Consider the following 13,523-nt stretch of genomic DNA (forward strand, 5'->3'; position numbering starts at 1 on the left):
GGCGGCGCGTGGTTTCACGCGCCATCACACCAAACCCCATCTCCAGCCAACCTAACTAGCCTAAACACTTCACCACAGCAAACCCAACCATCTTTAAACCTGCAATAACAGCTAAAATTAAGCAGAGGTGGTCGGAAATCAACCCAAAATCGGAAAAAAACCGACAGCCACTGCTCAACACCACTGTTCATCATCCCTACCACATCCTCTGGCCAAATCAAGCTACAAGGAGGTTGGAAAAGTTTTCAACCCTTCACATAGAACCAAAATCACAAGGATTTCCGGCCGAAGACCGCTGGAAATCGAAAATCCAGCCGGAGGTTCTCAAACCCGATCGGCAATCTTCCCCCAAAATCATTCAAATCAAAGCTACCCAGCTAAAATCACGTACCTGAGATGAAAGAGAATGAGGAGAGGAAGCTGCGGTGGCCGGAGGCGAGCCCAAAGAGGTGAATCGCCGGAAAAATGAGTCCGGTTCGGGGAGAAGAAGAAAAAGCAAGGGGGAGGGTTCGGGAGGTTGGCTCTGTCCGATTCTCTCTCTCTCTCTCCTTTTAATTAACTAATTCCCCCTTTATAAAAAAAAAAACAAAACAAAAAAACAAAACCAACATTTTAATAAGGAACAGTACCTTCCAACACTTAAATCACAACTTTCCCGTAAAAACTCCGATCGATACAAACTGCGTGTCCACGAATTAAATTTTTCGTAACCTACGACGTACTCAAGGAATATACCGACATAACAAACAAAATAGAAAGTCAACTCCTCGGTCAAAACCAATAAAAACGTACTTCATAGAGATGTTAAGGTACGGGGCCTTACAATTGGAGGAAAATCTTCAGGCTATTTCTCCTTCAGTTATAGAGGAGATGAATACTTCTCTTTGTTCCCAGTATAGTTGTGAGGAGGTCAAGGAGGCTTTGTTTCAAATGTACCCTACAAAGTCGCCTGGACCAAATGGAATGCCGCCGTTATTTTTCCAGCATTATTGGGAGAGTATAGGTGATGATATTACTGTTGCAGTACATAATTTTCTACAGACTGGTCAGTTTCTTAAACAGATCAATTACACTCATATTTGTCTAATTCGTAAAATTGCTAATCCAGATTTGAGACCAATTGCGTTGTGTAATGTAATCTAAAAGTTGTGTTCGAAAGTTATTGCCAACAGGTTGAAATTAATTGGACAAAATACTGTTTACTTTCTATACTTATAGGGAGTCGATGTTTCAGTTAGGGCTGCACACGGATTGGGTTGGTTTGGTTTTGACTCTAAACCGTCTCTATACTAAAGTGAGTGGTTTAAGCATTTTGGACAACCGATCATTAAAAAAAAAAAGCTTAACCCGATCCAATCCAATCCAATTAAAGATGGTTTGGTTCGGTCGGTTAGGCGGTTTTAACCTATATTATATTAATATACTATTTATGAAAAAAAATTTCTAGTAAAATTCAATCTAAATAATAAAAATTATATTAAATAAGTATAATCTAAATTTAAAATACAATAATCAAATCCAAAACTAATAGTCAAAAACCAAAATCTAGAATAGATTCAAAGTGATTGAATTATTTGATGGCTTAGCTATAAATACTAGCTTAATAGGGTAGTATTAAAGGTTAGAGAATGAGAGATTGAGATATGTGATATGAGAGAATCAAATTAATTGTCGCGATTATTTATTAGACTTCTAGGCCTTTGGGCATTAGATTTGATATAGTAGTATATCATTTGAGAATAAAGTTATAATTAGATATTTATAATTTACTTACAACGACTGGACAGATGAATATATTTATATATATATATTTAACACTTTTTCTTATTATATTTCAAACATACCGGTCGGTTCAGGTTCTGCGGTTTAAGTAAAAGAGAAACCAAACCAACCCAATTCATAAATGGTTTGGTTCAGTATTGAACCGGCTTTCAATTTTTAAAGTTAAAAAACCTTAACCAAACCATATTTACCGGTTGGTTTTGACCGGTTTGGCCGGTTTGTACTGTGTTTTGCACACCCCTAGTTTCAGTCCCTGATATTTCAATTTCACCTAAAAAGTCCCTAAACTCTCCAATTTCACCCAATTAGTCCTTGCCGTCAATTATCCGTCAAAATCTCTGTTAAATCGGTGACGTGGCATTTTTTACACTGTGAAATGTCTATTATACCCTCACTCTTTTTTTCTTTTATATTTATTTTTTCCTAACTTTCTATTTTCTTTTTCCTCCTCTTCTCATTCTTAATAGGAAAGCAGAGCATTTTTTTTTTTAAACCTTTTCTTCCAGCTCTCCCTCCCTTCTTCCTTTAATCATTGTGAACAACCACCCACCACCACCATCACTTCTGCCCCACCATCATGGATCTCCAATAGCGGCGATGAACACGGAAGAGACCTGACGGCAACCAGCGATCGTAGGAAAGTACAATCTTACTGTAGACGGTGCCTAAATTGAAGAGAACAGCGGTCTTCTGAAGATGGATGTTCTGCTGCGAGGCTTTCTGCTTATTCTTGAAGGTGTCGTGCCAGAAGGAGGTGACGGTGTTGATGTGGTCCTTGACTGGCGAGACTGGGAAGCACGTCTTGAAGAGGCAGAGGGCTTTGTACTAATTTTGGAGGAGGCTGCGGAGGGCCGGGAGAGACAATCTGGTTGGCACTCCAAGTCGGAGCGGAGCTGCTTGAGGGTTTAGATGTTTCAAGGTTCTGGGCTTCGCGCTTGGAGTAATTGAAGGCGAGGCCGTCTTCCATTTTTCCCAGCTCCATGTCCTAGCCTAGATCGATCTGGTCCGACCCGAAGCCACTCCTGTCCGACCCGAAAGTCATTAACCCATAGGAGCTCATGGCGGCCTCGACGCCGAAACCCTCCACCTCTTATTCAATCTCCGCTTCACCTTCTCAGATTATCACGGTTCGTTTTCTCAATCCTTTTACGTCCTTGTTATTACCGCTTAGGAGTTAATACTCTTGTGTGTGTTGGTTTCGATTTTGGTAGATCTGGAATTGAAATTCTTGGATCTGAGAGTGTGTTAGTTTTTGATTTCAATGCTAGTTGGATTTTATTGTGTGCTTGTCTCTGCTGTGTTGATTAGTGGATCTGGTATGGTTGAGAAGTAGGATGTAAACCCTAAATTAGCTTCGCGTTGTAATTTGTTTCAAGAAAGTGGTTGTCTTGGTGTATTCCAGCTTAATTTGTTATTCTTTTTCATTTGGCTGATGTCAGTTTGTTTGAATTTTGATGTAGATATATTGTTGGATGCGTCTTCAAGAGTAGGTTAGATACAGTGGTAGGTGTTCTTCTTGTTTCGATTCAGATGGCTGTGTCGAAATTGAGAATGCCTGCGATCCAATGGGCATTGCTGGTTTTGGTTCTATTTGTGTACGCCTGTGATGGGTTTTATCTTCCTGGAAGCTACATGCATACGTATTCCCAAGGGGAACCAATCTTTACCAAAGTTAATTCCTTGACTTCTATTGAGACTGTGTTTCTCTTCAGCTACTATAGTCTACCATAATGCAAACCGCAAGATGGTGTCAAGAAAATGGCCAAGAATCTTGGGGAACTTTTTATAGGAGATGAGATTGAGAGCTCTGCTTACCTATTCAGAATGAGAAGAGGAGGAAAAAGAAAATAGAAAGATAGGAAAAAATAAATATAAAAGCAAAAAAGAGTGAGGGTATAATAGACATTTCACAGTGTAAAAAATGCCATGTCATCTATTTAACAGAGATTTTGACGGATAATTGACTGCAAGAACTAATTGGGTGAAATTGGAGAGTTTAGGGACTTTTTAGGTAAAATTGAAATATCAGGGACTGAAACGTCGACTCCCTATAAGTATAGGGAGTAAACAGTATTTTGTTCAAATTAATTTTGCCTCAGATTATATCGCCTTTCCAGAGTGCTTTCTTTCCAAGTCGATTGATAACTGACAATACCCTGGCAGCTAATGAGCTAGCTCATTTCATTCATAACAAAAGAGTAGGTGAGGAATATATGGCGTTGAAATTGGATTTGAGTAAAGCCTATGATAGATTGGAGTGGGGGTTTTTGCAGAAAGTAGTGGAGCGAATGGGATTTGCTCACAGTGGGGCAAAGATGATTATGCAGTGTGTCTCTTCTGTTCGATATTCTTTTCTGGTGCGGGGTAAGCCCAGAGGTTATGTGGTGCCTTCTAGAGGATTGCGACAAGGGGATCCTTTATCACCTTATTTGTTTCTCCTTGGAGCAGAGGGGATATCTGCTTTGTTGAAAAAAAAGAGGCAAAGTTAGGTGTGTTACCTAGTAATTTGTGATGGAGCTCCCATGGTTAATCATCTTCTCTTTGCAGATGACAGTATGTTGTATGCAAATGCTAATTTACAGGCTTGTCAGGAAATTAGTAATGTATTGAAGGTGTATGGGAAAGCATCTGGGCAGCAAGTAAATTTTCATAAGAGTTCTGTTACGTTTAGTAAAAATGTGGACCGTGATAATCAGACTTTGCTTGCTACTTTTCTGGGAGTTACAGTAGTGGAGTCTCATGAGAAGTATCTTGGATTGCCTACTTATGTTGGAAGGAATAAAACTAGTACTTTTCAATATATTCAGGAGCGTCTGGATCAGAAACTTCAAACGTGGCAGGGTTGACTTCGTAGTGGTGCTGGTAAAGATATTTTGATTAGGGTGGTGGCTCAATCTTTACCTACATATGCTATGAGTTGTTTTCAATTAACAAAGAATTTTTGTGATGATCTTCAGTAGAAATGTGCAAGAATTTGGTAGGGGAGTTCTAATGAACAAAGAAAAATTCATTGGAAATCCTGGCAGTTCCTTTGTAGGCCAAGGAAAGAAGGAGGTTTAGGATTCTGAGATCTACATGCTTTTAATAAGGCTATGTTAGCTAAACAGGGCTGGAGAATTGTTCAATTTCCAAACTCATTGATTGCAAAATGTACAAGGCGAAGTACTTTCCATAATCTTCTTTTTGGGAGGCAGAATCTCATCCATCACCTTCATTTTCTTGGTGAAGTATTTCTGAGGCTAGAAGTGTTCTGGTCAAAGGGGCACATTGGCAAGTGCGAGAGGGGAATGATATCCTGATTGACGACCCATGGCCACCTAGAGCTGCTCCATTTCGGTTATTACCTGTTCAGGGAGGCAGAGGTACGGGTTGGAAGGTCAGTAATCTGATGAATAATGAGGGCAGCTGGAATGAAACTTTAGTCCTGCAAGTTTGTCATGTTGATGATATCCCCTTCATTTTGTCTATTCCTTTGAGTAATCGAAGGGTTAAGGATGGTTGGGTGTGGCATTTTGACTCCAAAGGGATGTTTTCAGTTAAGAGTGCTTATAGACTATTGATGGAGGAGGATATGGTGCAAGAGACTCCTTTGCACACACAAGATCTATGGAAGAAACTACGGTCTACCAAGGTCCCAGGTACGGCTAAAATTTTTCTATGGAAGGTGTTGAACAATTGTTTACCTACAATAATTAGTTTGATAGAGAAACATGTTCCTTTGGAGCTTAGGCCATGTGTTCTTTGTGGAGTGGGAGAAGAGACAATTGAACATCTTTGTAGGCTTTGTCTGTTTGTGATGGCAGTGTTGGATGCCATTCCTTGCGTTGCACAGACAGACTACTCTTCTAAGGCTCGACAATTGTAGTTTATGGAGTGGTTTGGGTGCTGTGCGTCTAACTTGCCTCCTAATTTGTGGGCAGCCTTTGTTTATAATTTGTGGGGTATTTGGAAGGAGAGAAATATAGGGTGTGGGATAATAAGAATATGGAGGTGAACCAAGTTTTTTTGCTTTTATTGACTCGTCTCCAAGAATACCAAAGACACCAGAGTCAGGACCAGGGTGGAGGGAGCCGGCGAGTAGTTCCTTGGAAACCTCCAAGTGCAGGGTGGGTGAAGATTAATGTTGAAGGTGCCTTCTACAAAGATACCTGTACTGGGGGTATTGGAGTCATTATTCGTGATGATAGGGGGAGATGTTTAGGTGGTTATTATGCTCCAATATCCCATGTTTTTTCTTCAGAACAGGTTGAGGCTTTAGCAGGGAGGGAGGCAGTCTCACTTGCTATTCAGCGAGGCCTCTCTCCAGTTACTTTTGAGACCGATTCTCTTACTCTTTTTCATGCTACTAAGTAGAGAGTCATTCCCCATACTTCCTTCATTGGTCGTGTGTATGATGACATTACCTTTCATCTTCAGCAGATATCGGGTTCTTACTTTACTCATGCTTATCGTCAAGCCAATGTTGTGGCTCATACTTAATTAACCCCAAAATTGGGTAAATGATCATTTCCTTTTTCTTTTTTTTTCTTTTCTTTTCAAGAAGACCAAAGTATATTCACATATTCAGACAGGAGATTGCATGTGATGTCACACTCGACTTATTGGACAACAATATGAGATATTACCTAAGTTACTTTAGGTACTCTCTAACACAATTAGTACAAAAATGACAGACATGAAAACCGACAATTAAAAAATCTTGAACTCGATCATTTCTTGTCATATCTACTAATCGATTTATCAATCAATCTATCGATCTATCTATCTATCTATCTCTCTATCTATACTATAAAGACAAGGCAAAAGTTTTGGTATCAAATGCTTCATTAACAGATGGGTTGCCTGTAATGCCCTTCAGAACAAAAATAAGAACTTATAATGAATCATCGAGAAAGGTTATTATGGTAAAACAAAAAAACAAAAGTATAAAAAATTTGAAGAAGTTGGTGCAAGAAAATTTTCATGTTTCTCCATTTTTCAACAATAACATGTGCAATTTCTATAAAGCAACTCTCCGAAAAGTACAATCGAGAGGGAGAGAGAGAGTGAACCCTAGTTTAGACGGTGACTTTTCACGTCGTGCTCAATGTCAGCGCTCGAGGTCAACAAGTTTGGCTTTGGTTGTCATCGGCTTCCAAGGAGGAATTGTGAGTGGATCAGATCGATAGGTGGCTTTCGATTGAAGCAGATTGGAGGCTAACATTTTTGATTTGTAGAACGGCAGCGACGTTCGAAAGGTTAGAACAGCGGCGTTGCAGGTCGAGGTCATCGAAAAGCAGGTTGGTAGTACCGGATCGTCACCGGAATTGAGTTCGTTGGTGGTGCTCTGATCGTTTGGTGTGTGGATCTGGTTAGATTTTTGACCGGAGTTGTCTGATTTTGGATCTTTGCTAATTAAAGAGAGATGGAGTGGTGGAAAGACCGACCGCCGGAAGTTCAAATGTCGACAGCGATGACGACCTAGCAATGTGTTTGGGCTTCTGTTTCAAGAACTTGAATTTGGGTTTGGGCCTGGGACCAATTTGAGTCAGTAGATTTCAAAGAAGAGCAAGAAGACCAACTTGTTGCCGAGGTTATTAGCTGCCAGATTTTAATTTCTGCTATTAGACAATTGGATGCAAGTCTTGTTTAGGTAGGGGTAAACTCTATAAGCTTTTCTAAGCTGTTTCTAGTAGTGATTTGTACCACAATTGCGTGCTGGAAAATTAAACTAGATGAATTATTTTTTCTTAGAAAGCGAGGCTATTCTTGCTTAGTTAGGTTTGCGTCATGCGAGCATCCCATTAGACTTTAATGAGTTTAGTTTGGCTTAGATAGGTTATTCGGTTTTCCGGATGTTCTTATGTAAGTTATGTTAGACTCTGGCTTATTTCATGGCCTGATTACTAATGCAATCAACTCCCATTCAAAAAAACAATAACATGTGCAAGCAACTAAGTTTTCCAGCCATCAATGACGACCTTGACCTCGTGCACCAACTATAACTGACGCTGGTAGAATCTAATTCTAGAAGATAGGAGATCGTTCAAAGGTCAAATGGTAGCTTTGGTTGCTAGGTTCAAGGTGACAATGTATGCGTCATAAGCGACAGAACTAGCCTTGTATTTCACCCAGAAATCAGAAGTAGCCATCCGGGCGGACTTTAGGAGAAATTCTATCATAAATTTGGCAGAATTACCTCTAAAATGAATTTCCCAAACTTATAAAAATAAAAGAAACACTCCTAATAACCACAAGGACAAATCAAATCTCGAATCTCAAATTAATATTAATACCACTGAAAGTTGGTCATCGGAGCAAACTAGACAATGAACTGAAATGAGAAATAAGAAGGTTATATAAAAGAAACACTCTTAATAACCACAAGGACAAATCAAATTTCAAATATCAAAAGATTATTAATACCACTGAAAATTGGTCATCAGAGCAAACTAGACCTAATGAACTGAAATGAGAAACAAGTAGGTTATATAAAAGAAACAGTCCTAATAACCACAAAAACAATCAAATCTCGAATCTCAAATTATTATTAGGGAAAAAAAAATAGAAACAGTATCTGAACCAAGGCCCATTCTAAATTTCTATACCCAAGTTTTCGAAACTATCACAATGGTATCTAAAATAGCCAGCCCGACCCAATATTCGTACCTACTGTGCATGACGGCGTTAAGTATCATACTACTTGCTAATTTTAGATGGGTATTCGAGTCATTTCCTTATTAGTCTCCTCCATAAAAGCAGAGTCGCAGATCCCATCTCCCTCCTCTTGTTGCCTCTTTGGTCTCCGAGTCTCCTTCTACAATTCTCTCTCCTGTTTAATTGATATCACTATCTCTCTCACCCGCCATCACCATCACCATATCCACACAACCCCGTTCCCAGACTCTGTGATTCAAACAACACCCATAACAGATTTATTAAGGTATATTTTATTAAGTTGACCATTCTAGCTGTATTAATTTAACTTATGGTGTAGAACATTTTTTTAGCATCTTCAACAACGTAAGCTATATATTAAGGTAAATTAACTAAAAAAGTGAAATATAGTTATAGGTTTAACAATTTTGCTTCAGCAATACTAATTATTTCAAATATTTTATCAAATCATAAATTTTCGTATGAAAAAAGGGAAAAGAAAATAGGAGATAGAAATATAACGATTCAAAAATTTTAACTAAATATAGCTACCCATTTTACCAAAAGTTATATTTAACTCTGGTTTAGCTACTCTGATGGAAATGCTTTTATAGCATCTCCAACAATGTTATAAGCTATATCTTGAGTTAAGTTTACTTAGAAAATGAAATATAGCTATAGTTTAACAATTTTGCTCTAACAATACTAGTTATTTCACATATATTATTAAATCATAAAGTGACACGTAAACAAAAGAATGAGAGAGAATATAGCTTTAGCTTTAGGTATTCATGATGATTCGTTTGCTAAATAGACAAGTGGATTTATCAAAAGTTAAGTTCAACTTGACTTTAACCATTCTGTTGAAGTTGAATTTTGCTACAAAAACTAGTTACATATAGCTAAGATTTTAGCTACTCTATTGGAGATGCTGAAGTCTACTAATTTTAGCGAGCTCACAATAGACTTGTAATGAGTTGCCTTTACTTAGAATAGGGTTCCATATTTTCTTGCCGGCTATCTTGTTACATGTAGACTCTAGCCATCGGCTATTGATTCTAATGATATCAATTTCCATTTAAAAAAAAAAAACTTAGATTATATCTATTATAGTACTTTTGTTTGGATTGTTAGGGGATCTGTTTCTAGAGGTGGTAGTGAGTTTAGAGTGTTCAGTGGTGTTCACTTGGTCAGTTGCTGACCAAAGAATTTATGCTCAATAACCCTTAGAATTACATCCAAGGGTGGAAAACAAAACACCTCAACTTAATAATAATTCTCTCTGCCATTGGATTTACATCCAGGATGGTTGAGCATTATTTTCTTGGTCAATAACTGACCAGGTGAACATTTTCGTTAGAGTGTTACATGCCTTGGTTGAGAGTTTTGACCCAATAATTTAAATTGGTCAGGCCTGAATTATTGTGAGTGGGATGAGATTGGGTGTAATGACAAAGGCATGGTGGACTTGATTTTTTTTAAATGATAAAAACTAAAAGGATCATTTTCAACTTAAATTATGAGCTCATCGTATTTGAAGTTCCTAGATATATCTTATAGGTTGATTGGGCCATTTCCAATTCTATATGAGCTATATTCATTATCTTCGGCCCCAAAATAATAACTTCACTTCATTTCTAGATGATTTCTTCAATTCTGGTCTCACAATCCTAATTTTAGTCAACATCAACCATAACTAGTTTTCACCTTGGCATATTCTTGTCATTCTATGGATTTGTTATACTTATATGCGATTAATGCTGGTATTTTCAGAACTCTATATGTGTTTATCGAGATCAATTTCCCTAGATTAATAGAGTTGGATTTGGCGAATAATCATGTGATAGGTATTGTGCCATTTGAAATTACTAAATTGCACTACTTGACAGTGTTGGATCTTTTCCATAACCAATTGAATGGTCGGGTACCTAAGTTTGGGCCAAAAGTTGTTGTAAGAGTATATGGAAACCAAGACCTAGATAGACGGTGTGCCGCCTCATACCCATACCTAAATCCATGCCCATGTCTTTGTGAGAATTACTGGGCATTATGCTTACCTACACATAAAGAAAGAGGAGGAGCCTGAGTGTTGAGAAGTTTTCTTTTGACAATTTGAATAGAGCAATCGGTGGTTTCAGTGTATCAAATGTGTTGGGAGAAAGGGAGGTGTACAAGGGTACTGCAATAACTGTGAAAAGAATAAGGGAGTCAAGGCCAAGATTACCTTACTTTGTGGACTTGGGCATTAGAACTTGGTTGCTCTATTGGCAACAAGAAAACCTAAGCCCTCTGGATTGGCCTACAAGACTCAATTGCCTTGGATATTGCAAATGGACACTGTAAGCACCAAGGTCCTTGTCCACCAGGACCTGAAGCCCTCGAACATATTACTTGCACATGATATGGAGGCTAAGATGATATGGAGTCATCTTGGTGGAGCTCATTCGGAGTAGAAAGTGGATCATGGAGAGCTTGTATGATGCTAAGAAATCATTGCCTACTTTGCTGACAGCCTCAACGGAAAAATCATTCAACTGGTTGACATTTCTAGACTTAGCACCATTGCTTTTCAACCGTTGCTGTTATGGCTAAGCTCGCATTACACTATATTCAGCCCAATCATCACACAAGGTCCACTATGTCATATATATGCAACTGATTGAGAGCTGGAAACATCCAAAGCCTGAAGTACCAACTTTTGATAGGGTGGATGAAGAGCAAACCCGAACCTAAGGCTTGGCTCAAGAGGCAATTGCTCGAGGCCCAAACTTTTTTTTTTATACCTTGTTAAGATATATAATAAATGAAAGCCCAATCTTTATCTTTATTTATTTTATTTTTTTTCTTGAGAGCCTAGAAATTTAGGAGGCCCAAAACTTAATTTTATACCATGTTAGGCTATATGTATATATATATATCGAATGAAAGCTTAGTCACCATTAGGAGTAAAATATTTATTATATTTGTAGGACTAAAAGAGTGTGTGCGGGTGTCTACACACACACACATACATATTAAATATACATTATATGCAACAATCTTATCACAATGTTAAAGAAAAGTAACTCTCTTCTTTTTGTTGACCATTCCAGCGTTATTAATTTAACTTTTGGTGTAGAACATCTTTCGAGCATCTTCAAAAATATAAGCTATATTTTAAGATGAATTAAGTAAAAAGGTGAAATATAGCTACGAATTTAACAATTTTGCTCCAGCAATACTAATTACTTCAATTGTTTTTATGAAATCATAAATTGTCTTCTGAAAAAAGGGAAAAGAATATAGGAGATTGAAATATAACTATTCAAATTGGCTAAAAGAAAACGTCAACTATTCAAACAGAAAATAGTTGACAATATCCGTCTTTGCAGTCATATCATTATGTGTTTTTATTAGCGACTTGATTGTTTTTCAAACAGGAAAAAATAAAAAGTTTTCCATTATATTCTTTTGTCATTTTTCTTGTCATCAACAGCAACATGCACTTCTATAAATAAAGTAATTGTTGATTAATCAATTAAATTTTGCCTCTGTTCACCACCACTTTACCACCGTTTTAAGAGACAAGCACTCGATTAACCTTGCTCCATTATGTCTTTCTTCTTAATTAAATCACCACTTCCAAAAACAAAGAAAGGAGTTCAATTATTATTATTATTTTTTTTGCTTATGAACATGGCCATGTCTTTTAATTAATAATTGATTTCAAAACTTTTGTGCTTTGTATGCAGGCTTAATTGTGTTACTACACAGTCATTTGTTAAAGAATTGTTTTCTAGAATATATGAACAGCAATTTTAGAACTTTTGATAATGCATTTATTATTCGCTGCTGCAACTTTTGCTCTTTAGTATTCGCTGCTGTAAATGGAGAACAATGCATCATTCTCTTGCTGTCATATTTGTTGTCATATTTTTGCATTATCTTTTTGTGCCATTATTAGATGATTTTCTGTTTTGGTTTAAATTTAAAAATGTTCTTTATTGTAGCCTTGTAGGTCAACGCTAGTATTGGTGAATCAACAACACCAATACTAGTCACGAGGAACTGAATGAAAATCTGGATGCAACTCCACAAGCAGAAGGAAGTCGAGCAACATAGCATGACGATGAACAAAGTGAGGAAAGCATTTTGGAGGCCTTGAAACGAAAAGAAATGTAAGATATCTAGGCTCATTATGATAAAAAAAAAAATGGAGGAGGGTAGAGTTACGGTTATTTGTCGTTATTGCAATAAAACTTCTTTGCTGATCCTAAGAAAAATGGTACGACAACCCTAATAAATCATAAGAAAAAATGCCAAAGTAACCTCCTAATATTGATGTGATGAAAGCTAAAACACAAAATCTTTTGTCTTTTAAACAACCAACTAATGAGTTGTGTATTCTAGAATCTACTTAAGAAGAGCTCACTTTATCATGTGTGGGGATGATTCTTCTAGATGAGTTACCCTTTACTCATGTGGAGTGAGAAGGCTTTAAGCATTTTATGGCTAAAGCATGTCATTTTTGGAGAATCTCTTCTCGTAAGACAGTAGCAAAGGATGTGCTTATGTTTATTTGGGGGAAAAGAAATTTTTGATGGTTCAATTGAGTATGTATAGTGTGTGCCTTACAATAGATACATGGACTTCAATTCAAAACAGAAATTACATGGTTTTCACTGCACGGATTAGTTGTTAGAGTGAGATATAGAGAAGATTCTTACAATCACCGTTGATAATTCTTTGACAAAATGATGTTGCATTGAAAGAGTTAATTAGGAGAACAGATAATTAGGGTGTCCCTAATGCACTTTTGCATGGAGGGAAGAATTGCATGTGAGGTGTGTAGCCCATATTCTTAACTTAATTGTGGATGATGAGTTGAAAGTAATGAATATGATTATCATTTGTAATGCAATGAGTTATATTAGATCTTCCCCACAAAGACTTGAGTTTTTCAAAATGTGTGTTGAGAGGGTGAAAATAGAGTATAAAGGACTTGTGATTATGGATGTCCTTACTAGGTGAAATTTCACATTCTTGATGTTGCAAGCGGCTTTGAAATTAAAGACTTTTGAGAGAATGACAAAAGATGATACTAGTAATTATTGGGCATATTTCTT

This window comes from Rosa chinensis, chromosome 3 (assembly GCF_002994745.2).
Source record: "Rosa chinensis cultivar Old Blush chromosome 3, RchiOBHm-V2, whole genome shotgun sequence".
NCBI classification, from domain to species: domain Eukaryota; kingdom Viridiplantae; phylum Streptophyta; class Magnoliopsida; order Rosales; family Rosaceae; genus Rosa; species Rosa chinensis.